This window comes from Castor canadensis, chromosome 19 (genome assembly GCF_047511655.1).
Source record: "Castor canadensis chromosome 19, mCasCan1.hap1v2, whole genome shotgun sequence".
NCBI classification, from domain to species: domain Eukaryota; kingdom Metazoa; phylum Chordata; class Mammalia; order Rodentia; family Castoridae; genus Castor; species Castor canadensis.
The window spans coordinates 31488694-31516670 of record NC_133404.1 but is presented as its reverse complement, the minus strand read 5'-3'; positions in this window follow the sequence as shown (position 1 = coordinate 31516670).

The following is a 27977-nucleotide window of genomic DNA, read 5'->3' as shown; positions in this document are numbered from 1 at the left end:
GTGGTTTTCAACTGCACAGCAGTTGCTACCTTGCCAGTGTATTGGAAGTTGTAATTGCCAGCATGGCACTAAACCAACTTTATTCTTTCAAGATTTTTATTAGTCTTTTTCAAAAATGTCCCTTTTAATTGGAGAATTTGACATCCACATTCTGTGGGTTAGAAAGAGCCCAAGGCAACAGAAAGTAATTGTCTTTCATTAGAAAAGTTCAGAAGTACAACTGATACTCTCCATCCACTTCTGAAAAAATATTCATTTCTTCCTGGAATACTTTTGCAGTGGGAAGGTGGAAAACAATCCAACAGTTACTGGCACTGGATTAATAATGAATGAGAAGAACATGATACTGTGGTTGGGTTGTGCCTTCTTTTATTTCTTTATCCCATCCTACTTTTTATTCTCCATCATCTGACAAGACTCAATGACAGATGCTAATTTGAAGGATTCAGGACATCTGGGAAAGTAGAAACTAGTGTGGGAATTCTGTGTAGCTTTGATTCTCATGTGACAGTTTAGGAATGTTAGATGCCCAGGAAAAGATAGTAATTAGTCAGTGAGATCCATCTTGCTGGCAAGATCTATGTTGTGCTGCTGGCAAGAAAGGCATTCAGAAATCTGGCTGGGGGGGCCAATGCTTTGGCAACATTGAGTAATGGGTCACATCTATCCTGAATGTCCCTTCACACTCTCCTTTGTCTTATTCTGTTTTCTGTGGTTATAATAAAATGCCTGAGTCTGGGTACAATAGTTTGGATCTCAAATATCCTCCAAAGTTTCATGTGTGTTGACGGTTTGGTCCCCAGCTTTCCGCTAGTAAGAGGTGGTAGAGCTTTTAGAGGTAAAGCCTAATGAGAGGCTTTAAGTCACAGGGAGTGAACCTTCCAATGGGATTGTAGTACACCAGCCTCTTCCTCTCCCTGGCTTTGGGGTGAACTGCTTTCCCTGCCATGTATTTCTATGATTATATATCACACCAGGCCCAAAGAACTGGGCCAATCAGTCTTGGACTGAAACCTCCAAACTTGTGAGCCAAAATAAACTTTTCTTCTTTATAAGTTTATTATCTGAGATAATAGTAATAGAAATCTGACTAACATTCTGGTTAATTTATAAATAATAGTTTATTTGGCTCATGGTCACCCAAGAGCATCTTACTGCATCATAACATGTGGAGAATGTCAAGCAGTAAGCCAGAGTATGCTCAAGTCTTACTTCCTTTTCTTATAAAGATATCATGGGGCCATGCCCTCTAGCTCTCATCTAATCCTAATTACCTCCCAGAGACCCCACCTCCAAACACCAGTATCACGATGACTTGATGGATTGTTCCCAACACATGAACTTTGAAGGGGACACATTCAAACCCGAGCACCCTCTGAATCCCTCTTTCCTAATTGTCCTGTACCTGCAGTTTTCCTTGCTCTCCTTCTGTGTCATTGCTAGGGAATTTTGGGAACATAGCAGCTTTAATGCATATCTCTGAAGCCTTCTTCTTTGGAGTAATGTAGCAATCAAGATTGAGAGTTCACTCAAACTTTCTGCAGAAGACAGGTGAAAGGACAGCATTCTAAAAAACATAGGGTGACCTGAAGGGACCAGTGCGGAGAAGACCTGCCTCTTTCAGCAGACCAGAGGAGAGACTTTAGATATTATGCCCCTTGAGAAGATCAAGCAGCTTTACCATCTTCTCTGAAGCTATCCATAGTGCTAACCTTGGAGGGATGGAGGAACCCTACAGGAAGCAGAAACTATCTGTGGGTTTCAGGGTAGAGCAATGACCTATTAATTGAATTGGAACAAACCTAACAATAGCAAAGCTCCTTTGCTATTCCTCAACTGAGAAGTGAATCAGTTTGGGTCCTTAGGAAGCTGCTGTTAAGACAAAGAAGTGCAAGATATTTGGGGGGTTAGTGCCTCTGAAAGATTCAGGGAAGAAAGAGTAGGACAATTCAGAAAGCCCTTGGACCATGACCTATGGTTACCTTCCACACAAGGACAGAGACAAGAAGAAGGCTCAGCATGCAGCAGTCAGCCAGCCGGCCAGTGTGGAGCTTCAGCCCCAAGGATGTGCACAGTGTCTAGGTGGGGCAGAAATGGCCAGCCTACTACCTCAACTGGGCTCCATCACTGGCTGGGAGTCACTGAGGAGACTGTGGTCTTGGCTCAAACACTCCTTCAGATCCTGCAGTTAAAAGCTGACAGCTTATTGCACTGTTCACCAAATATCCTCTCAGGAAGGGGTTCTGTGCAGTGCACCCATGGCTGCTACAAGGGGCACAGCTCAATCATCTCATGATTGCTAATGACCCAAGAGGTCAAGTTCTAATCTGATTTGCTGCTGCTGGCAAGACCTAACACCCTAACATGGCATATTCTACACACAGGCAGGAAAAGGCCATAACAGTATGACTACTGAAGGAGACTCAGTAACTTGAAGGAGGAGGGCCAGATTAAAGAACTGGGATAGCTATCTACAATTGATCAAAATAAATGGATGAATGGAGCCAAGAGACAATGAGAAAGAGACAAGGATGAAGTTGTTCTCACTTTCTGTCCCTATCTCTATCTCTTTTCTAATCCCCATACTATCCCATCTCCACCCCCACCCCCACATCCACCCTTCTCCATCACGATCCTCAGCTTCATATCCAGCTCTATCCCCATCCCCACCCCAGCCCTTCTCCATAATCATCCTCATTCCATCCCCATCTCCATCCTCATCTCATTCTCATCCCCATCCCTACCCCCATCTTCATGAAGTAGAGCAAAGGAAGACTTTCTAGAATTTAAAATTCCAAATTTTCTTTTTCAGAATTTTCTGTATTTATATGCAGATGTAATATATACAAATATATTATATACAATATGTAATATATAAAAATGTGTGTACATACAGATGAATACATATATGTTATAGACAATGGTATTTGTTTACATGGGCATTTCTATTTGAATTCACACAGAGAAATGCACACAAAGATAAGTGCTGAGAAGCTAGTGTGGTTATCTCAAGAGTGATACTAAAGGAAGGTTTATGTACATGCAAGTTATCAATGTTTTTCTTTGCAAATTTGGGTTGTATACTTTTTACCACAAATTATTTGTGCACTGAAATTCTACCAAAGTAAAAACATGCTCTATTGTTAAAAATCTAAAAGTACCAAAGATTTGCAATGAAAACAAAGGCCCTGCTCCCATCTCCCCTACTAGTCCAGCCCTCCTCCCACAGACAATCATTTTTTAATTATTTCAGCTGTCTCTTTCAATTGTTATTTCCATATTTCTAAATAATATGCATGTGCTAGTCAGCCTTCCACTACTGTAACTAATACCTAAGGTAATCAATTTCTGAATAGACAAGGTTTATGTTGGCTCACAAGAGGATTCAGCTCATGACTGAATGGACCATTACCTTTGGCCCTGTGGTGAGGCAGTGCCTTATGGTGACAGTGCAGAGTAAAACCATGGCCAGCAGGTGAAAGAGAAAGAAAGGAAGGGACTGAAGTCCTACTATCCCTTTCAAGGGCACATTCTAGTGACCTGAAGACCTCCTACTAGGCCCCACCACCTAAAGGGTCCACAACCTCAATGTAGCACCACTCCAGGGAACAAGCCTTCAACATATGGCATTTGGGGGACATATAAGATGCAAACTGTAGCAATGCTCACACTGTGCTTTCTTGTTGTTTGCTGCCTTAGGCAGTGTCTGTGTCTGTCCAAGTTTACAGAGGAGTATGTCTCTAGAGTTGCCCTAACCTACCTCTCCTCACCTGACCCCTCTTGTCTTTTGTCTCATTTTGATGACTGTAAGTTCTCACAATTGTTCATTAAATCAATTAATAAACAGTCACAGCAAGGTTGTGGGATATAAGGTTATTATATATGTCACTTACTTTCCTGTATACCACCAATGACAAAGTGGACTATGAAATCTAAAACACATTACTACTTACTTTAGCACCTCCAAAAATTAAATAAGTAGAAATCTAATGAAATATACACAAGATCAATGATGGAAAACTATAAACACATAAAATATGAATAAATGCAATGAGTTATCAAAGAAGAAAATGGAGATATTCTATCTATATTCAAAGACAGAAAGTCTCAATGAGTCATTTCTTCCCAACTTGACCTATAAACTCAATGCAAACCCAACAAAAACCTCAGCAAATTACTTTGTAGATACTGACAAACTGATTTTAAGTTTATATGGAGAGGCAAAAGACCCAGAATTGAAAAACAAAAGTGGCAGACAGACATTACCCAACTTCAAGGCTTAAAGTTGCATTAATCAAGACATTATGGTATTGCTGAAAGAACAGATAAATAAATCAGTGGGACAGACTATAGAGCCCAGAAGTGGATCTGCATAAATAGAGCCAACTGACCTTTGACAAATGAGCAAAGATAATACAAAGAAGCAAATATTGTCTTCCTACAAATGGTGCCAGAATGACTAGACACTCAAAAGAAAATTGAAACAGACTTTACACCTATCACAAAAATTAACTTAAATAGATCATGGGACTAAATGTAAAATGCAAAACTATAAAACTTCCAGAAGATAACATAGGAGAGAATATAATCACCGGGGCTGAGGGAGGAGGAATGGATAAATAGGTGGAGCACAGAGGATTTTTAGGGCAGTGAATTTATTCTGTACGATATAATGGTCTCTATAATGGTAGATGAACATCATTATATATTTGTCTACAACCATAGATTGTACTACACCAAGAATGAAGCCTATTGTAAACTATGTACTCTAGGTAATGATGATGTGTTGATGTAAGTTCATCAGTTGTAACAAATATACCAATATAGTGTAAGATGTGAGTAGTGGGTGTGGTTGGGGAGGTAGATATGGAAATCTCTGTATTCTCTGCTCAATTTTGCTGTGAACCTAAAACTGCTCTAAAAAGAGTTTGTTCACAAAAATATAGACTGATAGACTTGCAGATTGTTGGCTGCATTTCCTTTCAAATTTTATTTTTTCATTGCACATGTATTTACCAAACCATTACCAAAAACTCAAACTCTGGACTTGTCTACTCTCTAGTGAAAATCTAGAGACAAATATATGATAGAACTCTGTGGGCTCCCAGCACAGTGCTTAGCACTTTCACATTCATTATCTTATTCTGTCCCACAACAACCCTGAGGTGGGTATTTTTATCTCCTTTTTCCACAGGAAAAAGTGGATTTCAAAAACTTAGTAACTTGCTTGCAGGTACATAAACAGGGTTTCAAATACACTATTAGAGAGCAAATCAAAACTATGCAACCTTAAATTCTGACTGTGTGTGTGCAAGTATAGAGGAGTATGGTAGAGGATGTCTAGGGCTTTTTCCATAACTTATGAATAATTCCCTACATTCAGGAAGTGGCTGCAAGAAATTCAGTTTTGCGTTTATGGTAAGACCTAAGAAGGAATGCAAACACCATTAAGAGGAAAACTCTAAGAGTAAAGACAGGGATTGCTAATGACTGGGAGTTATAGACTGTTTGCATACCTTTGTGGCTCCATCTTAAAAAGCTACCATGTCAGCCATCTTTGAAGACAAGGAGTCATAGAAATTTCAAGCTGGAAGAGAATATCTTCACCAAAATCTTACTATACCTATCACACAATGTATATAATAAAGGTTCTTGGGGATTCTCCACCTTTAAAATGTTCGATATAGACTTCCATGTGTCAGTAACACAAACATCCCCTATTAACCAGGATCATTACCATTCACTGCTGAAATGAACAACCCCAAATTCTCACTCCTATGACAGACCAATGGGAGGTAGGCAGCTGTCATGTAAGCATGTGTCAGAACCTCTTATCCTATGGCTTAGCCACCTAATGACCCTTTGGTCCATTAAGACTAGGCATGACCCTCCACAAGCAAAGTCTGCATCACACAGGACATTTTAAGGACATGGAAGTAGCAAAAAGTCACTCCCTGTATCATTGGCCCAAACTCATGAAATCATCCAAGCAAGGAGGCCTGAGAAAAGGCAGTGTAGCTGTGTGCCCAGGAAGGAGAGGAACCATAAGTATGCATGCCAGAAGTTCAGCTACCACTTTGTGATCCCAAGACACACCAAAGGAGAGGATGTCTGGAAAGCAGATGAGAACCAGTGGAAGCAAGAAGGCACCAATGAATTCATCCCAGTTCTGCCATGGACTCATGTACTGACTCTCTTGGAGCCTCAGTTTTTCACTGTGACATGAAACTAAAAAGAACCATCTCAGAGCTATAATAAAGACTGACTGAAAAAATGCCTAGGTGTGTGAGCTATAAATGATTAAAGACCAAATACAGGACCCTTCAGCCAAGGAAGGACTTTGATATGTCACCCGGGAGACGTGATACAGATGGTGACTCTTGCTGGGTGGGAGAGGTGTTTTCAAGAGGCACCAGCCTCACAACCATACCCTGTCCAAATCCAGAATGTTCTGCTCAGTGCATGGCTCCTACACCCCATCTCTGCAGCCTGAAGTGCCCAGCAGAGCAAGACCATCACAAAGGAGGGAAAGAGCCTCTGGTCCAGCCTTGCCTGGGTCCAAACAGTAGCCAACATGCTAAAAACAAAGAATTTGCAAAGCGTGCTCTGACTAGACAGGAGCCTCTGGATATTTGCAGGAAGAGGCAGTGAAATTTTGTGGCTTAATTTTATTTTTCTATTATTCCTAAAACTATTGATACCAGGATGCCTCCTGTTTCACCTGGAATCCACCTATAGCAAACAGAAATGTTTGCTGGATCCCTGGATGCAGACATGTGATATACTGAGAGTGACTAGAAGACCCATAGAGGACCTAAGGAGCCATATCCCTTAGCCACAAGCCACAGAAGGCCATCGACACCCTTTCTTCTATCCTGCCCATGGCCAGAGAATGCCCTTGTTGGCCCAGCCCATCCTTTCAGGGGCAGAAGCAGACTCCTGTCTTTCTCCAGGGAAGCCTCACACTGAGCCCTCCCAAGCAGCATCTTGTGCATCATGAAACAGAATTTTTTTTTTTAACACCATGCCCAAAATCAGGACATGGATTTTCCTGATTTTTACCCTGAATCTAAGGGTCCTGGCTTGGGGCTTGATCAGTTAAAATGCCTGATGGCAGAATGGACAGACTCCTTATAGCTCTCAATGCTTCCATCATTAAGACAGACATTTTAGCCCAGTAGTTACAAAATGGTGACCCAACTTCTAGACTTTTCACTGCTCTCCGAAGCAGGGAAAAGGTGGGGAGAGCAAGGGGTAAAAGACATGAGTTAGTTGACCCTGTCCCTTGTTAACAGGAAAAAAATAAGTAACTTTCCCAGAACAGACTTCCACTTAAATTTCTTCAGCCAGAATCACATGTCCAGAACCATGTCACATGTCCACCCCATCTACCAGAAAACTACAGTTGGACTTCCAAATCTGCAGGTTCTGCATTCACAGATTCAACCAACCACTGAGTGAAAATATTGAGGAGGGGAATGTGTCTATAATAAACATGTACAGGTACTTTTTCCTTGTCATGATTCCCTAACCAATATAGCATAATAACTATTTATATAACATGTACATTATACTAGATGTTTAAGTCATCCAAAGAATAAAGTACAAGAGAGGTTGTGCATAGATTCTCTGCACACACTAGGCCATTTTATACAAGGGACCTGAGCATCCTTGGATTTAAGTATCCCAGGGAAGACCCTGGAACCAGTCCCACCTCAGATACTGAAGGGTGACTGTACATTCTTTGGTTGGTACATTGCTCCCTTTGAAAATATGCTAATAAAAAAAGGGCAGTCCAGGCATGGTGGCATATGCCTGTAATCTCAGGTACTCAGGAGGTAGAGGTAAGAGGATCACAGTGCAAGACTGACCCAAGCAAAAATGCAAGATCCCCAGTACCACCAATATTGGGTAAGCAGCCAGCAGAACTAGCCATAGAGTGTGCCAAAGAGACCAACATAACTTCACTTGAGAAACAAAGTTAAATCTAGAGCTGGAACTATGGTGGATATAATGCCCTGTGTAGCAATTTTTTCTGATGGTTCATTTCTACCAAGCCCCAACTGCCTGGAACAGGACTAGCTATGGAGCATCAACCGGACTAGCTCAAAAAGCTCAAAATGTGTGCATTTCCACATAATTACTGATTTCCCCCACAGATTTTAATGTCTAAGTTTATCTTCACTTTAATCCAATTTCACGCCTGGAGCAAAGGGATTCCAGCAGAAGGTCTTTCTTAACCTTCCAAGATCATTAATTATGGCTACATTGGGAGTTACTGCACAGAACAAGCAGGTTTTTAAATAGAAATCATTTGTCTCTCAGCAGGGAAACTCAACAGCTTTATTTCCAAGAATTCAAGTGGCTTCACTTGTGTAATCAGTTTCATGGTGATCTCTCTACGTAGACTCACCTCCAAGCAGAACCAATCCTTCCTCTGGCTTCCAGATCAACCCAATTTGCCACCTGAAGTGAGAGGCATCAGTTTCCTCCTCTAATTGTTGAATAGGGTTTTCTAGAAGGAGAGGCCAGTCTTTCCCTGAGCTCTGGGCATTTGGTCATGCTTCCTGGTGATTTTCTGCTAAAGGAAATCCCTTAACTCATTAAAAAATAATAATAATAGATTAATTGACCAGTTCAGTTACAAGTCGCTCCAGGACCCAATAAACTTGGCAAAGAGTATGTTCCAATTACAACCTTGCTCAGCGGGAACTTGCTGGGTAAGCCAGCATAATCCTTCTCCAGCAAGCAGGAATTTTTAGATTTGTTTCCCCTTTTGTGTCACTCTTCTGCTTCAGTTTGGGCCTTGGGTCCAACTGCAGCCACCACCACGCCCCCAATCCTGTTGCAATACCTGCTTCTGTGACCCAGAATGCCACCGATGACTCTGTGAAATCTACAGGGTCTCAGGAAACGTGACTACTGGCTTAGGTTTGCGGAAGCCCTTGGAAAGAAGGGCATTTGAACTGAGGAGAGGCCATTGTCCCTGGACCACAAACATCTGGGATGCCATCAGCCTCCTGGCAGTTTGCCCTCTACACCAGGAGGTCAGCAGGATTTTGGTAACCAATCTAATTACACAAGCAGGCCTAAGAAGTGGGCCCAAGTCTGAAATAATGAACGTGATGAGTTCAATCAAAGCAAGGCTATCTCACGCATTTGACCTCCTCCCTTGCAGCTCCTTCCCTTTCTGCTCCTCCATCAGATTGTGATGAAACCACGGCACCTTTCCAGGACACTGGTGCTATGCTCTTTGGAGCCTCTAGCTGTAGGCATCATGAACTAAATAAACTTCTTTTCTTTACAAAGTACTCAACTTCAGATTGTTTGTTAGAGCAACTCACAACAAACGAAAACAGCACCAGACCCTTGGCCAACTGCACAGAGCTCATAGGCCTTTTCTATCCTTTCTCTCTGCCCCTGGCTCACAGCTGCTCTCTCCCCCTGGACCATCTCTGGTTCTGCCTTCACCATCTGCAAGCGCCTTTTGATGATGGTTCAGCTCTAGGCTCTGAGCTCCCCATCCTCCCCACAGAGAGGATAAAGAACTCCCCCTTCCAAACTCAACTATCCCATGGCTACAAAACATTAGCAGGTAGGACACTGCTGTGTTCCAACACAGGTGAGAGCAGGACAGGCTTTCTATGGGTGTTTGGTGGAGGACATCATTCATGGGACAAAGCTGGACTCACTGCTGGTGCTGTCATCCACCCCATGCTGCCTGAGTGACCCACTCTCTCCATATTCTGAGGCAGTATCGCAATGTTACCTTGAGAGCCTCGTCTGTGTTTTTGACATCATTTGAACAAAACTAACAACCCATGAATTGTGTGGGGGGTTTTGTACAGCTTCTCTGAGTATTGTGAACACGCCATCAGAATTCTTGTTTCTCAGAACCTCACAATAACATTCTAAGCATGCTACAGATATGCAAAATTACACACTGCAGTGGGAGGTGTTTGAAAAGCAAAACACATTAGTAAAATTGGATTTACAGCCCCAAGTTTTCACGACTGTTTAAAATATTAATGCATGTTCGATGCCAAGTTATTTTGAAGGCTCAACCAGACTCCTGTTTGGCAGGAACAATTTTGCATAGGCAATTAGATACACGTGCAAATATTTAACTATAAGTTGGTGCTGCTGCTATTGAAATACAGTGGTTCATCAACTAGCCACCTGGTTGGCAGAGCCAATTAAGGATTTGCCCATCTTATGATTAAATCTTCCCCCACCTTCTTAGCATTCTGCAAATGCAAACAATTGGGGAAATTGTACAGGGAGGGGAAAAATAAAACTGTTGAAAGATACCTCTGAATCCTAAATTCTCAATGGAGGCCAAAGTGCTGGAAATATGCCAGCTGTGTCCACTTATCTTTATGTTACTTTTCATGTCTCCTAAGAGAGCATGAATTGCTGAGTTGGCTAAACACACTCAAACTCATTCTTCAGATTGAGTTGCTTTTCAACAATTGTGCATTTCATGTAAGAGATGAACATTTGGGGGGCTGGGGATGTAGCTCAGCAGCACCAAAAGAAAGAATTTAAGATTTTGGAAAAGGTTAATTAGCATATCAAAGATCAAGTTTCATCATATATTAAGTAGTAACTGACAATTTGTGTGTAAAACTGTACACACACAGGCACACACTCAAAAGATACATCTATGAAAATTTGTAATGAAGCCACAATTTTCTTTTTATTGTTGTGCTGGGTTGGGGTACTTTGTGGCATTTACAAAAGTTCTTGCAATATATCAAATGTATCATACTTGAATTCACCCCCTCCACCATTCTCCTTATTTCCCTCTCCCCTATTCCTGGAATAGTTTCAACAGGTCTCATTTTTCCATTTACATACATGTGTACACAGTATTTGCACCATATTCACCCTCCCATGCCCTTTCCCCACCTCATCCCCCCTCCCACTTGTACCAACCCCCTCAACAGGACCTGTTCTGCCTTCCTGTTCTCCAATTGTGTAAAAGAAAATAAAATGACATTTTTGCTTGTTTAAGAAACACAAGGTGTTTCCTTGTGGCACTTCCATGTATATACATATTATAGCCCAAATTAGTTCATCTCCTCTGTTTTTGTCCTTTCTACCTCCTTTCTACCCTTCTTATGGTGATTTCAATAGGTTTTAAAAATTCTATATTCATTCTTGTATAGAGAGTATTCACCTTCTTAACTTCCTTCTTTTACCATCCCCCTCTCACAGGTGACCTCCCCTTAGTGTGACCTGCTTTTCATAATGTAGTTGTATGTGTATTAAGTCTATATTCCACATATAAGATAAAACATTTGGCATTTGGCCTTCTGAACCTAAAGCCAGAATTTTCACATCTCTGACTTTATCACCTGTCTTGAAGAAATAAATGATAGGCAATTCATCACAGTGTACAGGAATGAGAACTGAACTTAGAATCAGAAGGTAAGGTCAAGCCTGGCTAATTTGTCTACTACTGTGCAATCCTCAGCAAGCTAACCCCTCTGAGCCTCAGTTTCCTCTGAGCAAAGTCTACCTTACAAGGTTGAAGAAAATGTTGGAACAGAAGAAGTAAAATGCTGTTTTGAGAGGGAAGGAAAGTCAGCTGTCCAATCTGCCCTTGACCAGGGCTGGCTGGCCCTCTGAGAGACATTTTGACAATTCAGGATTCATTCTACTATTTGCCTAGAGCTCACTGCTTGAGTGTCTTTAAAAACCATATATCTCCTGAGATATTTCTAAATTAATATGACATTTTATTCCAAGTTAGACTGACAATGGATGGAATGCTTTGACAAGGTACAATATACAGTGAGACAGGACCCAGTTAATATGAGATACAGTAGTAAGTTGTAGGCATTCCAACAACTCCAAGAAGTAATAATTTTCAAGAAAGGTAGAACACATTTTAGGAATGAAACTCAGAATTCATGCTTCTAGCTTTTAAATATACCAAGCCTTTCAAATTCCTTATCCCAAGTCCACCCAAAGAATTTATAGATACATATATTCTCTCTATGAAGCCCAATGGAGCAAAGTTATGCAGTACTCTCTCTTATTTAAATGCTGTGTGCCAAAAAAGATTCCTAATGTTGAAATGTACCTTATTTTTTATAGATTGCTCAGGCATGTTGACAATTTAACCTTTAAAATCTCAACATAGTTGTAATAGTGGAACTACTGTATGGGACTTGGGGAAAGAGGGAAAGGAAAAGAGAATGACAGAACATCAACAGTATCATAAAACATAATATCTGTAAAGGTAGAGGATATAAGGATGTGTATTGAAAGCTGTTGAAAGCTGGGGGGTGGGAGGTACAGGGGGAAGAGAGAGCAATGAAAGGGGTTGAATGGACCAAAGTATACTCACAGTGGGGATGCACTGAGAAGCCCCTTTGAACATTGACTTAGATATTAATAATGAAAGCCAGGACTATAAAATAGGTACAGTGTGGAGGGTTACTTGTGGGAGGGGAGGATGAATGAAGGAGATTAAGATGAGGGTCTATGGTAGATGGACTTCATATACCTATATGAAATAGAACAAAGAAACCTCTTGCAACTGCTTTAAGTAGGGTGGGAAGGGGTTAAGGGAGAAAGACAGTGGGGGTGATCTATCCGATGAACAATATAAGCCTATTTGGAATTCTCACTATGAATCCCCTCAATGCAATGAATATATCCTAATTAAAAAAATGTTAAAGTAGTTTTTAAAAATCTCAATGTAGACACCTGGTAGCCTCTTCAAGCTGAGAACCCAGGGTTCACATCATTTTGTCTCACTGACAACACTAAGCCAAGCTCCTTGTAGGTCTGTTTCACTTGGAAAGCAGACAGTATGGGTGGAAGATGGAGAAAATTCCACTATCACATCAGAACTCACAAGGGTAACTCCTTAGTAGTCACACCCCAATACCAAATTTTAGAGTTAACTGTGGTTTATCCAGCATTATTCGTAATAGACAAAAGTGGAAGCAAATCAAATGCCCACCGACAGATGAATGACAAACAGAATGTGATAGCTCTGTACAGGATTATTAATCCTTAACAAGGGAGAAAATTCTGATCCATGCTACAACATGGAGGTAGCTAGAATAGTCAAACTGGTAGAGACAGAAAGTATCATGGCTTTTGCTCAGAGCTGGGGGAATGAAGGAGGCTGTTAAAAAAGCAGAATCTCAGATTTTTGAGATGTAACAGTCCAGGAAATGGATGGTGGGAATGATTGCCAACAATGGGGATGTCCTTAATACAACTGTCCTGTGCCCTTAAAATGGTTGAAATGATCAATTTTATGTTATTTTGCAACAACTAAAGATAAAATTAATTTGATTATGTGGCCAGCAGACCTACCAGTACAGCATATGACTAAACACACAGCCCCTGGAGTCAGGAAGGTCTGGGTGCAAATCCTAGCCTGGGATGTTTACTGCCTGTGTGGCATCAGCAAGGCACTTAACCATTCTGTACCTCCATTTTCCCATTTGGAAATGGCAACAATTATAAGATGTACCTCAAAGGGTTTTTATGAAGATTAAATAAGGCAATGCTTCTAAAAGTGGCTTGGTCTGTGTTTCTTATTCAGTGAGTGAAAGATCTTGGCCAGTAAGACCACCACCTTCCTACCAGTATCCCAAGACTTGCCTAAAAGATGAGACCTAAGGGTTTTAGAAGGAGCTGAAAGAAAGAGGGAGAGGAGGAGGCAAGGTCAACATCTGTGAACCCCAAGTCACTCGAAAGTCACTCTGGCTACTCACCCATCCCAATGAAATCTTATCACATTTCTAGTGATTTTAAGTCAAAACAGTTTTGTGGGTTTTTTTTTTTTTCAGTCCGAAATCCCACTTGCCCTGCATCGGTAGCTTAAAAAATGTGAGAGGTCAAAGAAAATATAGGCCAATGAAAATAACATTGCAGCAAGAAATTAATTGCAAAGTCTGTTTAATATGACAGGGGACTCCCTAAAACCCTATTATATCGTTCCCTGCTTCCCTTCCTCATGTGCACGGGTTCTGTGCACAAAGGCCAGGGCAGGCTCCCCGGTGCATTGCTGCATTAATTTGACATTTCTGGCTCCAATTAACCTTACATTTCAGCTATTTTCTAAAGATTGTTCTTCTAATTTGTGATAAGGTTATTTTTTTCTATTGGTGTTTCACTGGTTTGTGCACAAAGGCCTGTTGTAGGAAATCCAACCCAGTTTCTACACGTTTCAAGGTAACTCACTGTCAATTATACCTTGCCTATTCATAAGTATGAGACAGTTCCTTGCAATGTATGTTGCTTGGGGCAGGTGAAATGGCCCTACGTTGGCACAGAGGGCATTTTTTGTAAGCTAAGATGCCATACTCCATGGCAAGAGCTAGAAAAACAAAGTTTAAAAAGAACGTTGGATTCTGACTCAGTAGATCTGGATTCAAATCCCACTTGCATCTATTAGCATCTGCACTACCAGAGGCAACTTAGATGAGACTATGGAGCCTCACAGTTCTTGTCTGCAAAATGGGACAAGACCACCTTTGTCTTTGGAATATTAAATAAGAGACCAGTAGATTAGTGCCATTCTCAGAAAAGAACTTCAGGGATCTGTTCCCCATTTGCCTCTCTGATTGTCACAGACAGTTCTAGAACCGTGCCCAGCCAACAGGTCAAAGTGGCCCACTATATTTAGAAATAAGGTTTTATTGAAACACAGTCATAGTCATTCATTGTCTATGTCTGTTTTCTCATTACAACAGCAAAGTTAAGAAGTTGTGACAGAGACCTGATAGCCCTCAAAACCTAAAACATTTACCATCTGGCCCTTCGTGGACAGTATTTGCCATCTTCTGTTCTATTTAGAGAAAGATAAAAGAGATACCATGGTCTTAGACCCATGGTACCCTTCTGCTGTGGTTTGGGTGTCCCCAAAAATCCATATATTAAAGATTTGGTTCCTACCATGTGGTGCTATTGGGAAGTGATGAAATCATTAAGAGGTGGAGACTAGTGGGAGGAAGTTAATTAATTAGGGGAATACCCTTGAAGAGGATGCTAGGATCCCAGCCCCTCCTGTCTCTCTCTCTCTCTTTTATTTTCTGGCTGCAATGAAGTGAGCAGCATCTCCACCAGGAGCCACCACCATGATGTTCTGCTTTGCCACAGGCCCAAAAGCAATGGGGCCAAGATTCATGGTCTGAACCCTCCAAAATGACAGAGTCAAAATAAACCTTTCCTCCTTTTAAGTTGGTTTATCTCAGGTGTTTTGTCACAGCAATGGAAAGCTAACTAACACACCCTCCTTCACCCCTGTTTTGGTGGTAGCTAAACTCTAAAAGATATGAGGCCTGAAGAAGGTAACTATGAATATCTGCTCTCTGCTGTACTACAGCCTCAAAACAAGGCTTCATCTGATACTGTAGATAACACCACCCTCTCCAGTGGGCACAGTAGGATTTATAATTTATTTTCCAAGATACCCAAACTCTAAAAAAATCATCTTTAGAAGTGAAGCCCATTAGGGGGCTAGATTCAGCCTCTGCAAATACAGAATTTATTTCCTGTAAGATATTTTGAGAATGGAGGCTTTTCTCCAACTTCCTTCTGTGACTGTCAGCTTTTAACTCCTTCTTCAGAAAGGCACTGTGGTATGTAGGACTCTCGAGGAGAAACAAAAATGAACAAATTTCTTTCTTCTTAATGCCTACATACTAGTTGGAAATACATACATAAGATTTGTGGCACAAAATACCACACAGGTGTCAGGTGAGTGTCTCATTACTTGATGTCTCAATGTAGGATCTGGGGACCAGCATCTACAGAGCCTCCCAGGAGCTGGCTGGAAATGGAGGATCACAGGCCCAGCACAGATGGACTGAACTGGAACCTGCAGATGATTGCTGAGCCCATGTGTTAGGTGAGTCCTCTGGAAGCCCATGCCCAGCTGGATCTATATGTAGTGATCTACAAAAGGAAACGGGGACAGGAATAGAGAGAGAAACTTCACCTTATGATGCAGCTCTGATGTGGAAAGAGAGGGGAATAGGAAGAACTGGGAAGAAAGCTGCTCACATCTGGTTACAACTCTGAGAAAGCCATGGCCAGCCCAACAAAGGGTTCAAATGAACTTGAATGTCACCCCAGTATCTATAAGGATTGGTTCCAGGACACCCCACCACCTCAGACAAGAAAATCTTTCCTTTATATAAAATGACATAGTATTTGTATACAACCTACACTTATTCTCCCATACATTTTAAACCATCTCTAGATGACTTACAATACCTAATACAAAGTAAACGATATGCAAATAGCTGTAATACTGCATTGCTTAGGGAATAACAACAAGAAAAATAGTCTGTATGTGTTCAATACAGATGCAATTTTTTCTGAATATTTTCCACCTGGGGTTGATTGAATCCATAGATGCAGAACCCAAGGTCAACTATAATCATTTCTGTGAGTAACCTGCTACCTTTCTTCCTCTATCCCTGATGTTTCTTATACTTCTTGTTTTAGAAGCCTCAAAACATATGGGTTTAAATACATGGTTTAAAAAGTCTAATAAATTCACTTTTATTGATTGAATGTAGGTCATCTTTCCTCAAAAGATTTCCCCATCATTAAATATTTGGACCACTTTTCTACCAAGCCAAAACTTTAATGGAACTATTTTATGACTGAAATGTCATGGATCATTTTAAAGTGTTTCTTCAAACAACAGATAAACAGTCTTTCTTTGTTGATGTCTTATGTTCCCCAGTTAGTTAAGAAAAAAATTTCCCAGCATTTGGTACCCATAAAAAGGATTTAAAAGACTTTTTTTTTTCACACTTCAGGCATCAGATGGTTGGTTTGAAAATACTCTACATGGTGTGAACTTAGCTTTCAACATCAAATGCAGGTTTTCCAACTTTGAAACCTAGTAGCTGTGAAATAAAGATGTTGGACAGCGAAATGCACATGTGCAGAGCACGGTGTTGTTAAACCAGCAGATGTGTGAGAAAGCGTGGCCGTTCACACTCATATACACAGCTGGACATCCTGCCATGATTCAGAGCTCCAGCTATCAGTGGGAACGCAGGCACAAGAGCGCAGCAGCGCGCATGCGCACGCGCCTACCAAGGCATCTGCCCCGCGCACGCACATGCGCACCCATGCACCGTATCATTCACTAGGGTGCCGGACGAAGCGCTGGAAGCTTTTTGCGGTAATGTGTGAGTCCATCCATACATATATTTGACATCTGTATCAGCTAGAGAATGCTGTGCAAATCACTGATGAAACAAAGCTGTTCTTTCTCTTTTAAAAAATAGTCCTGTACACCTTGAAACTCATTGTGATTTTGTAATACACTGAATTGTTACAGCTGAATGTCCAAGAATGTCTGAGAATGCAGCCTGTACAAAAATCGATTCAGACTGGATCAAAGACCTTATTGTAGGACCTGAAATTTAAAAAAAAAAAAAAAAACTACTGCTGGAAAACATAGGGGGAAAGCCTTCAAGGTACAGGAATAAGTAAGGCATTTCTGAGTAGGACTCCAACTGCTTATGAAATAAGAGTAAAAACTAATAGGATGACATCAAATTAAAAAGCTTCTGCCCATCAAAGGAAACAGTTACCAGAATGAAGAGACAGCCTACAAAATGGGAGAAAATATTCATCTGATTAATATCTAGGATATACATAGAGCTTTAAAAATTAAGCAGCAAAGGAACAAACAGTCCAATTAATAAATGGGCAAATATATTGAAGAGTTCTCAAAAGAAGTACAAATGGCTCATACATACGTGAAGAAATGTTCAGCATCTTAGCCGTAAAGGAAATGCAATCAAAACAACATTGAAATCTCATCTCACCACATTCAAAATGGCTATCATCAAGAAAACAAACAACAAATACTGGTGAGGGTGCAGAGGGAAAGGAACCCTTAGACATTATTGGTGGGACCTGGGCATATATCAGAAGAAAGGTAAGTTGGCATACAATAAAGAAACACCACATTTATTGATGCAGTATTCACAATAGCCAAATTATAGAATCAGCCTAGGTGCCCATCCATGGATGAATGGATAAAGAAAATGTGGTATATGTACACAATGGAGTATTATTCAGCCATAAAGAAGAATGAAATTATGGTGTTTGCAGGAAAATGGATGGAACTGGAGATCAAGCCAGACTCACAAAGAAAAATATGACATGTTTTCTTTCATATGTGGAATCTAAATCTAAAAACATAAAATACATGTGTATCCACATGTGTGCATGACATAAGCATAAAAGGGGGACTATTTGAGGGGAACCAGTAGGAGAAGAAGGGGGAAAGGAGAGTATGATGGGGGGTGAATATTATTGATGTACATTATATACATGTACAAAGCCCATCAAAAATTGTATTAAAAATGGGGGGGAAGGAAAAGTAATAGAGGGAGTGAATTTCATCAAAATACATTATATGTATGTATGGAAATATCGCAATGAAACTTCTTTGTACAAGTTATACATAGTAATAAAGAAAAGAATATCTGAGAATGGTTTCAATTAAAAAATACAGTCATTTCTCTGTATCTATGGAATACAAAATTTCAACTAAAATCAAAAATACTTGAAAAAATATGTTGGCACATTTTTTCACATTTCAGACATTTTTCTTGTCATTACTCCTTAAAAAGTACAGTATAACAATAATCTACCTAGCGTGGACATTTCATTGGGTATATAGGTCATCTGGAGATGATTTAAGGTACACGAGGATGTGCGTAGGTTGTAGGCAGCACAATGCCATTACATAAGCAACCTGAGTACCCATGAATTTTAGTGCCCATGTAAGGACCTGAACCCAATCCCTATGAATGCCAGGGAACAACTTATTACCTTCATGTCTACTGAGTCTGGCACTTTTGGCTGCCTGTGACACCAGTGAGTGTCACAACTGATGGTCTTGTGTGTCCCTGGCTCCTTCTTTCACTTCATGTTTCTAAGTTTAGACTTTGTGATGTGGTTGTTCTGATTTTGCTATGTGTTAAATCTCAGAGCAGACAGGTAGGAAATGCAAGGAGAAGAAACCCAATTTTGTGTTGTAAGACCTGTTCTAGATTGTAGCCCTGCCCCTGCCCTGAAGGAGCCTTGTCATCCTCACCTGGAAAATGGCTCAAGTAAGGATTCATGGAACATAGGTGAGTGAGCTGCCTCACACCGTGTTGCACAGGAACATACAGACTTAGGTATCCATCCTGACAGCAGAATATGGGACTATCACCAAGGAAAAAACAGACCAGAGCCTGGGAAGATTGGGAAAACTCAGGAAGTCAAATGTACCTCTGGGCATTTCCTCAACTCACCCATCAACATGCTTCTTTCCAGGGAAAACTAATTTTAACTTTTAATAAAATATGACAAGACCACTTCAACTTCAAACTTCCAATCCTACCAAACCTGTAAAGCTCAGTCTTTGACTCAGTCAGATTCAATATTTGCTGCTTGTAAGCCTGATCAAGTTCATCATTTAAAAATGTTTAATAAGCTGGGAACAGGAGCTCATGCTTATAATCCTAGCTACTCTGAAGACAGAGATCAGGGGTGCCAGGGTTCCAGGTAGGCAAAAAGTTCTAGAGGCCCCATCTCAACCAATAAAAACTGGGCACAATAGTTCACACTTGTCATCCCAGCTATTCAAGAAGTATAAATATGAGAATTTCAGTCTAGGCTAGCTTGGGCATAAACATGAAACCCTATTCAAGAAATAGGTAAAGCAAAAAGGACTGGGAGCATGGCTCAAGTCGTATAGTGCCTACCTGCAAGATAAGACTCTGAGTTAAAACCCCATTCTACTAAAATATTAAAAATAAAAACTCAATAATATTACACGTTTCAGTTATAGAGTGCTCACCATTTGCTAAAAAGCCTAAGTGTGTTCTTTAACCTTCATAAAAATCCTTACTTTACACATAAGAACCATCAAAACAGATGAAGTCAAGTAACTTACTTTAGGCCAAAGAGTTAGTAAGGAGTAACAATAAGGATTAATATGCACTAAGTTGAGTACTATGTAATCTCACCATGTGTCCCTTTAACTACTGAGTTCCCCTATCTTCCAGGGGCATCTTCAAAAAAATTTTATCTCGTATCTGGTTGTGGTGGCTGAATTCTACCTACTCAGGAGGCAGAGCGCAGGGGGATCTCAGTTCAAGACCATCCTAGGCAAAAAAAAAGTTCATGAGAACACATCTCAATCAGTAGCTGGGTGCAGCGGTCCACACCTGTACTTTCAGCTACACAGGGAAGTATATATAGGATGGTGGAGGTGTAGACCAGCCCAAGGCATAAGACAAAACCTTATCTCAAAAATACCCAATGTATATAATGGAGGAGTGAACTTGTTTGCGGTACACTATATGATGTGTGAGATTATCACAGTGATCTCCCTTTGTATTATTAATGTTGGCTAATTCAAACAGGAGATTTAAAAAATAATAAATGCAGGAAGGGCTAGAGATGCGACTCAAGTGGTAGAGCTCCTGCCTGTCAACCCCAAGGCCCTGAGTACTGTGAAAAATGGACCCCACCTCAGTACAGCTACTTTGCATAATTTAAATCCCTAGAAATATTGCAGAGAGGACAGAAACAAACACCAAGACAGTACAGACAGAACTAAAGGAAGAAGAGGCCATGGTCAGACCGGTACCCAGCTTCCAGAAAGAGCACACCTGGCTCCCAGGTGATGTCTGTGGTCCCAGCTTAAATTCTATTAGAATTATTATTTCCCCTTTCACTCTCAAAAGTGGAAAGAAATTTCCAGAACTAATCTTCATAGAAACTGACTGCTGTTTATCTGCAAAGTATGGTGAATCATAAGGCATTATATATCTCAAAATAGCTAGAAGAACATAATCACCATAAAGAAATGATTAAAAAAAATTAAAGTAATAGATCCCATCATTGCTAAATGTTTACATGAATCAAAACATCACACTGTAGCTCATAAATATATAATTATTACATCAATTTTTTTCAACCTTGGCAGATTTTATATCACACCTCAATATTCTCAGGAATCAAGTCCTTCAAACTCCTCTGGATTATAGAGTATTTCTCTGTAGTTCAAATATCCAGCATCTTAGTGTGCAACACCCACAAATCCAGGGGTTCTATGATGGAGAAAATCCTTCCTCAAATCTATTTTAAAATTTTATCCTTCCTTGTTTTAAATCATGATTTTGTGCATGTAATTCTATCTTGTCTTAAGTTATATTCTGACTTCATTTTATTTTTGTGTTTAATTCCAGGGATGGAACCTAGGACCTTGCACATGCTAGGCGAGCTCTCTACACTAAGCTACATTCCCAGCCCTACTTATTTCTTTCTAATTTGTTCCATGAATACAGCTAATAAGTAGAGGAGACAGTTATTTAAATCTTATTCTAATTGCATAGTTCTTTTTAATTCTGTTTATACTAAAACTGATTAATGTGTATGTTTAATTGAGTTAATAAAGAGTTCTATTTTATAAAATTATTTCCAGCTACCTCCGTGCACTATAGCTAAGGAAATTTGAACATAAATGTATAATTCCCTAAATCCTAACTATTTAAATGTGGTATTTGGGTTGGCAATAATTAAGCCATATTGACTCATCAGTGTGATGAAAATTTCTTCTCCATACTTAAAGGCCTAATTTTGTGGAAAGCCTACTGTTAGTTCTTGAAGAATGAGCAACATTCCTTCCAAAACCTCTGAATTGGAGGAGTCTTAGTGTCAATCTTCTTTACTGTAAGGAACCAAAGAGGAAATAAAAAATCTTCTGGGTGCAAACTTCATGATGCAAACAGATGGAGCCCCCAGTAACCCAAATTCTCTCCAGAGACCTATGGTTTTGCTCCTTGAGACGTAGAATCCAACCAGAGCCTACCCACTGCTGGAGATTAGCACGGGTCCCATGGAAACATGGCACCCTCCTCCTGAGGGGCTGCACTGCCCTTGCGCTGGAATGTCTACTTCTCTGAGTTGGGGAAACTATAGACAAACAAAATCATTTGGTGAGACTTCAAGATATCACTATATGATTTTTTTGGATGTGACCCCAAAATATAAATGGGATTACATCAGACTGAGAAGCATTTTCATAGCAAAATAGCCGACAGAGTAAAGAGACAGCCTACATAATGGAGAAAATATTTGCCCACTATTCATCAAACAAAGGATTAAATACACACTTATAATATATACTATATATATGGCGCTCCAAAACTTAACAACAAAAAGTAATACAATTTAAAAATGAGCAAATGGCCTAAAGAGACACTTCTCAAAAGAAATACAAATGGCCAACAAGTATAGGAAAAAATACTCAATATTATCAGCCATCAGAGAAAGACAATTCAAAACTACAAAAAGATATCACCTCACCCCAGTTAGAATGTCTATTATCAATAAATAACAAATGTTGGTCAGGATAAAGAGAAAAAAGGAACTCTCATACACTGTTGGTGGGAATGTAAATTTCTCACCCATTAGGGAGCACAGTGTGCAGATCCCTTTAAAAATTAAAAAATAAATCTGCTATATGATCTAACTATTCTACTCCTAGGCATATATTCAAAAAAATGAAATCAGCATATAATAAAAATACCTGCACACCCATGTTTGTTATAGCATGATACACAATAGCCAAGATATGGAATCAGCCTAAGTGCCCACCAACAGATGAATTCAGGAGAAAGAAAATTTGGTACATATTCCCAATGGAGTATTATTTAGCCATAAAGAATGAATTCCTGGTATTTGCAACAAAATGAATGAGACTAGAGGACATCATGTTAAATGAAAGTCAGCTAGAAAGACACATGTTCTCTCTCATATGTGGAAGCTTAAAATAAATTTTAAAAATAATAAATAAAAGCTGGCCTGACTATAGAATTAGTGGCTGGGAAAGAGTGGGGTTTGGAGAAGGAGAATGAAAAAAAGGGAGGCTGGATTTGATCAGTGCACACCGTATGCTTATATTAAAATATCTCACTGAACACTATTTATATATACAATTAATACTTGTTAATCAAAAGTTAGTGTTGGTGAGAGAGTTCCAGCTTAATCAACCTTAAATAAACCCTCTATTTCCTAAGAAGAAGAATCTTCTAAGCTGCCTTTTACCTAATGAAATTACCCACATTTCAAATTCTTTTCTCAGAGCCCCAGAGCTGGAACATTGGTTTCCTGTAAAATTGGAACCTCTAACCCCTTCAATGTTAAAAGTATATCCCAGGTTGGGGCTCCTGATTATCTCCTCTTTTATTTGAGCTCATTTTGCTCAAAGGACAAAACATCCAAGCCTTGAGCATTTGACCCTCCTGAAAATATTTAACATCTGAATTAAACCGGCAGACTTTGCCAGAAGTGCTCTTTGCATTTTACGTCTGAGGCTGTTTTCTCCCAGCATTTAATCACTAAAACATAAGTACCCAAAGACAACACTGATGAATTGTGTTCCCTGAACTAAATGCCAACAAGGAAATTCTTTATTTTCCCTTTTGCAACAGCGAATGTTATAAAGTGTTCTACCCCCTTTGTACCCCCACTAGATTCAATTATTCTGGAAACAAACATTATTGTTCAAAATGAAGATCCAGGGCTACTAGTGTGTTCCAACAGCTGTACAAGGAGTAAACATAGGAGCAATGAGGCAGAGATGGGGATGGAGACGAGGAAGCCAGGTTTGATAGAGGATCAGAGATAATAAAATTATACAGCCCTCTTTGTTTACTGCCCTTTTGGGATTAATGCTAAGAGGCCCATTCCACGACAATTGACTGCAAAAAGGAATAATGGAGCTTATTGGACATTTCCTAAAGGCATGTCTAGACCACCTTTTTTCCCAGTGAATCAGTCAACAATATTTATTAAGCACCTCAGTCACATAAAGCATACAGCACAGTGTTGTGGGAATAAAGAAAGCCAACCCGAGCCTTTCTGAAGACAGAGATCCATTCTCCTTGCTGGTGAGCTGAGTTCCTATTTCATAGAAAGTCATAGGCTGAACACTCAGAGCCAGAAGGAAAAATAAAATTTTATCCAGGCTCTATGAGGCCTGTCCAGAAGTGCCTGCCTCTTTCAGTGGCCAAGCTAGACGCTAGCTAGACTTGCAGCCTGACCATAGCAGGGATCAACAAGGCAAAACCCACATCCCAGGTATAAAGTAACCCTTCTGAGGTCTGGTGGAAACCAATGGGCATCCTTCTCAATAACCTGAGCCACAAGACACAGACCAGAGACATGTGGCCAACACAGCAGCTCTAAACCCTAAGGTCACATGGACTCCACTTGCATTAAAAACCGACACCAATAAGAGATGGAAGTGGAGATGATCCAGAGCCTGTGCAGCCTATGTTGGCAGAACCATGAGAAATAGGGCAGGACCTCAGGTACTGACCTCCAGGCTTCTGTTGTATGACTCTCACTCAAGGTGGAGCTTCATACATATTCTAAGAGCCAAGCAAGGGACTTTGAGTTTCAGGGTACAGTGGATCACAAGTGGCCAGTGCCCAAGGAGTCTGGGGAGAAGCCAGAGTCCAGTCAGAGGGACTCAGAGAGGATTCCAGGGGCTGGAAGCTTGTCCTGAGGACAATTTAAAAGAGAAAGGGGTCATGCCACAGAAAAGTCTGTGGGAGGTAGGCCTCACCCACATCCTAAGGGTCACAGCTTCTGAAGGACCCACAGATACATCTGCATCATAAGTAGATGGCTATGAAGCTAGGCCAGGCCCAAAGCAATAATAGCATCTCAGAAAGGAATGAATCAAAACTGTGAACTGATCTATACACTCCCAGAATTCATACACTGAAGCCCTCACCCCTACTGAGGTGATATGTGGAAGTGAGGCCTTTGGTAAGTAATTGGGTTAGATGAGGTCATTAGGGTGGGGCCTTCATGATGGAATTAATGACTACATAAGAAGAAACATGAGAACTCCTCTGTATCTTTTGGTCAGGTGAACACACAGAGAAAGCAGCTATCCACAGCAAAGAAGAGAGCTCCCACCAGAATCCTGCCTTAATCTTGGACTTTCCAGATTCTAGAACTGTAAGAAATAAACGTCTATTAAGCCGCCAGGGCTGTGGTATTCCGTTATGGCAGTTCAAGCTAAGACATCAATTAAAGCAGTTTTTACCTCCTTTCTCCTTCTCCTTTTCCATCCTCATGCCCTGGTCTTGAGGAAGTCAGAAGCCAGAACTAACAAGATTCAGGAGAAGAAGCAGGCAGAAGAGACTACATGGCCTTGTGTCCTCCATGGTACAAACGGTGGCCCATGCTAGTGAAGGAGAGACTATTTAAGGTTTAACTAGGTTCAGAGTGATAAACATGAGACAAACTAGACATCTTCATTCCTGATGGAGAGTGTTGGCTGGAGAAACTGTAGGCTCTTTTTCTATCTCAGAGTGACCCTTACAATCATGAACTCCAAGGATGATAGAAAAGTCCCCATGGAGAAGAAATGGTGAGGAGAAATCAAGTCACATATGGATACATTCTTGAGTCATACTTGTTCAAGAAAACACCCAAAGAGACTGGAAAAGACTTCACTGGTGGGGAAAGAGAGATCATGAGCAGGAACAGGTCACATAAGTAAGGGTGAGAAAGGGAGGTCAAGGAAAGATACCGGGATGATAATTTGGCCATACTGTGACAGATTTAAGCAGGGAAATGGCACAAAGCAAACCAATTAAGGCCTGAAGAACAGAATCCAAATGAAGGCAGTGTACATGCAGAGACATTCCAAGTGGACGTGGCAGAAACTAATGACTGATTGTCTATCAGTGGATGGTGACAGTGAATAGCCAAGAGCTCTCAAAACTTCAGAAGAAGGATGGGACGCTTCTGATCTAGAAAGAATAGTGGATATTATGGAAAGCTCCATCTTAGGGTTCTCCAGAGAAACAGAACCAAGAATGTATGTGTAGAGAAAGATACTCTTCATAAGGATTGGCTCATCTGGTTTTAGAGGCAGCAGTGTGGGTGGTAGGTGGAGATCCAGAAACCCACAATGCAGGTGAAGTCCAAAGGCCATCTGCTGGAGAATTCCATCTCACTCGGGGAAGCCAGTCTTTTGGTTCTACTCAGATCTTCAAGTGATTAGATGAAGTTCACCACATTACAGAGGACAGTCTGCTTTCCTCAAAGCTCACCAGTCACTGTTAATCTTTCCAAAAACATCCTGCATTTTGGCACACAAAATTAATCATCATGAAGACTATCAAAGTGCCCACCTGATTCAGACACTCAGGAGCATGGTAAGAGTTAGTTTTACCCCTCAGTGTAGAAATGTCAAGTCACCAGGGCTAGACACACATCCTCTTAAAAAGCTATATGAAAGACTCCTGCAGGCACGGACAGAAGCAGCACCCAAGAGTCCTGGGGTCCAACCTGCACACACAAATCACATCATTGGAGTAGATCTTCAGAAACTCTCCAGCTCTGTTCATGAGTCGACCTCAAACTTTAATATCAACTTAGGAGGACAGATTCCAGAGTCCATTCACACAGTCAGCACAATTAATGAGGAAGAATGTAGAAGGTCATCTAGATTTGCGCAGGTGATAGGCCTTTTCTGATTAAGGAACCCCTTCCTTAGCAAATATGAAATCTATTTCAGTACTGTCTACATTAATTCTTATAACCTGGGAAGTTCTCTTCGTGGGTGATCTCAAGTGCACCTGTTTGATAATATCCTGCACCTCTTTGATGTTTTGCAAAACACAAAATGTGTTTATGTCCCCCCTCTTGTGGAGTCCTTAAAACAACTGTGGAAGTTGAATCACGAAACTATGGTTTCATGATTCCCTGTTTAGAAGTGAGGAAATGAGGTTGAGTAGTGAACAGATGAGAGCAGGTGAAGACATCAGCCCATGGCCTTTGGCTCCAGCACAGTGCTCCCCACACATAGCAGAACCTGTTCCAGAGGGGAAGCTCATGAGTGTGCAAACCACATTGGCACCAGGGCCAAGCACAGCAAGCACTGTTGCTCATTATGGAATCCTATCCTCAAAAGGAGGAAGGGATGATGTGATCAATCAAGGGGAAGAAGGTCTGGGATTAAGGCACACAAATGATTGCTATGGTTCAAATGTCCCCTCCAAAATCATGTTGAAATTTGGTTGTCACTGTACAAGTGTGGAGATGTTGGGCCCTTGAGAGATGTTTGGGTTATGGAAGTGAAGCCCTCACGAATGGATTAATGTTGTCATCACAGGAGTATGCTAATTGTCTCAAGAGTGGATTGTTATAACGCCAGTCCTAGCCCTTCTTGCTTCCTCTCATTCAAAAAAGTGTTCATTTGCTTTTCTGCCTTTCTTCAATGGGATGCTACAGCATGAAGGTGATGCCTCAACTCTTACTAATCCTTGACCTTGGACATTCCATTCTCTAGAACTGTGAGCTAAATAAACCTCTATTCTTTATGCATTGCTTAGTCTGTCTCAGGTATTCAGCTATAGCAACAAATAAATGGACCCAGACGATGATGAAAGAGGTTAACTCACTCATACTTCAAGTTGCTGTGGCCCTTATACACTGGGGACATGTTTAGAGAAATGCAGACAATGCTTCCACTGAGATGCATTCCCCAAACAGAGTAGGGCTGACTCACATATAAGAAAAAGAGTTGCTGTGATAAACAGAATGCTGACATGACTCCAAAACTTCCCCCAGTATATTCAATACAACATTAACCTAGATGCTGCTGGGAAGGGTTTTCACAGATGGGGTTAAGGTCCCAAATCAGTTAACCTTAAAGAAGCAGGATTGTCTTTCAGGTGCCTCACCCAATCAGATGGGCTCTTAGAAGACACTGCTTGTTAGATTCAAAGCATTGAAGAGATTTGAGGATTTGAAGATGGAAGGGGCCATGTGACAAGAAATGTGGGTAATCTCTGGGCTAAAAACCAGCAAAGAAACAGGATCGAGCATGGAAGTTGATTCTTTCCATGTGTGGGAAGGCTTCCTGGCCAGGTTCATGAGCA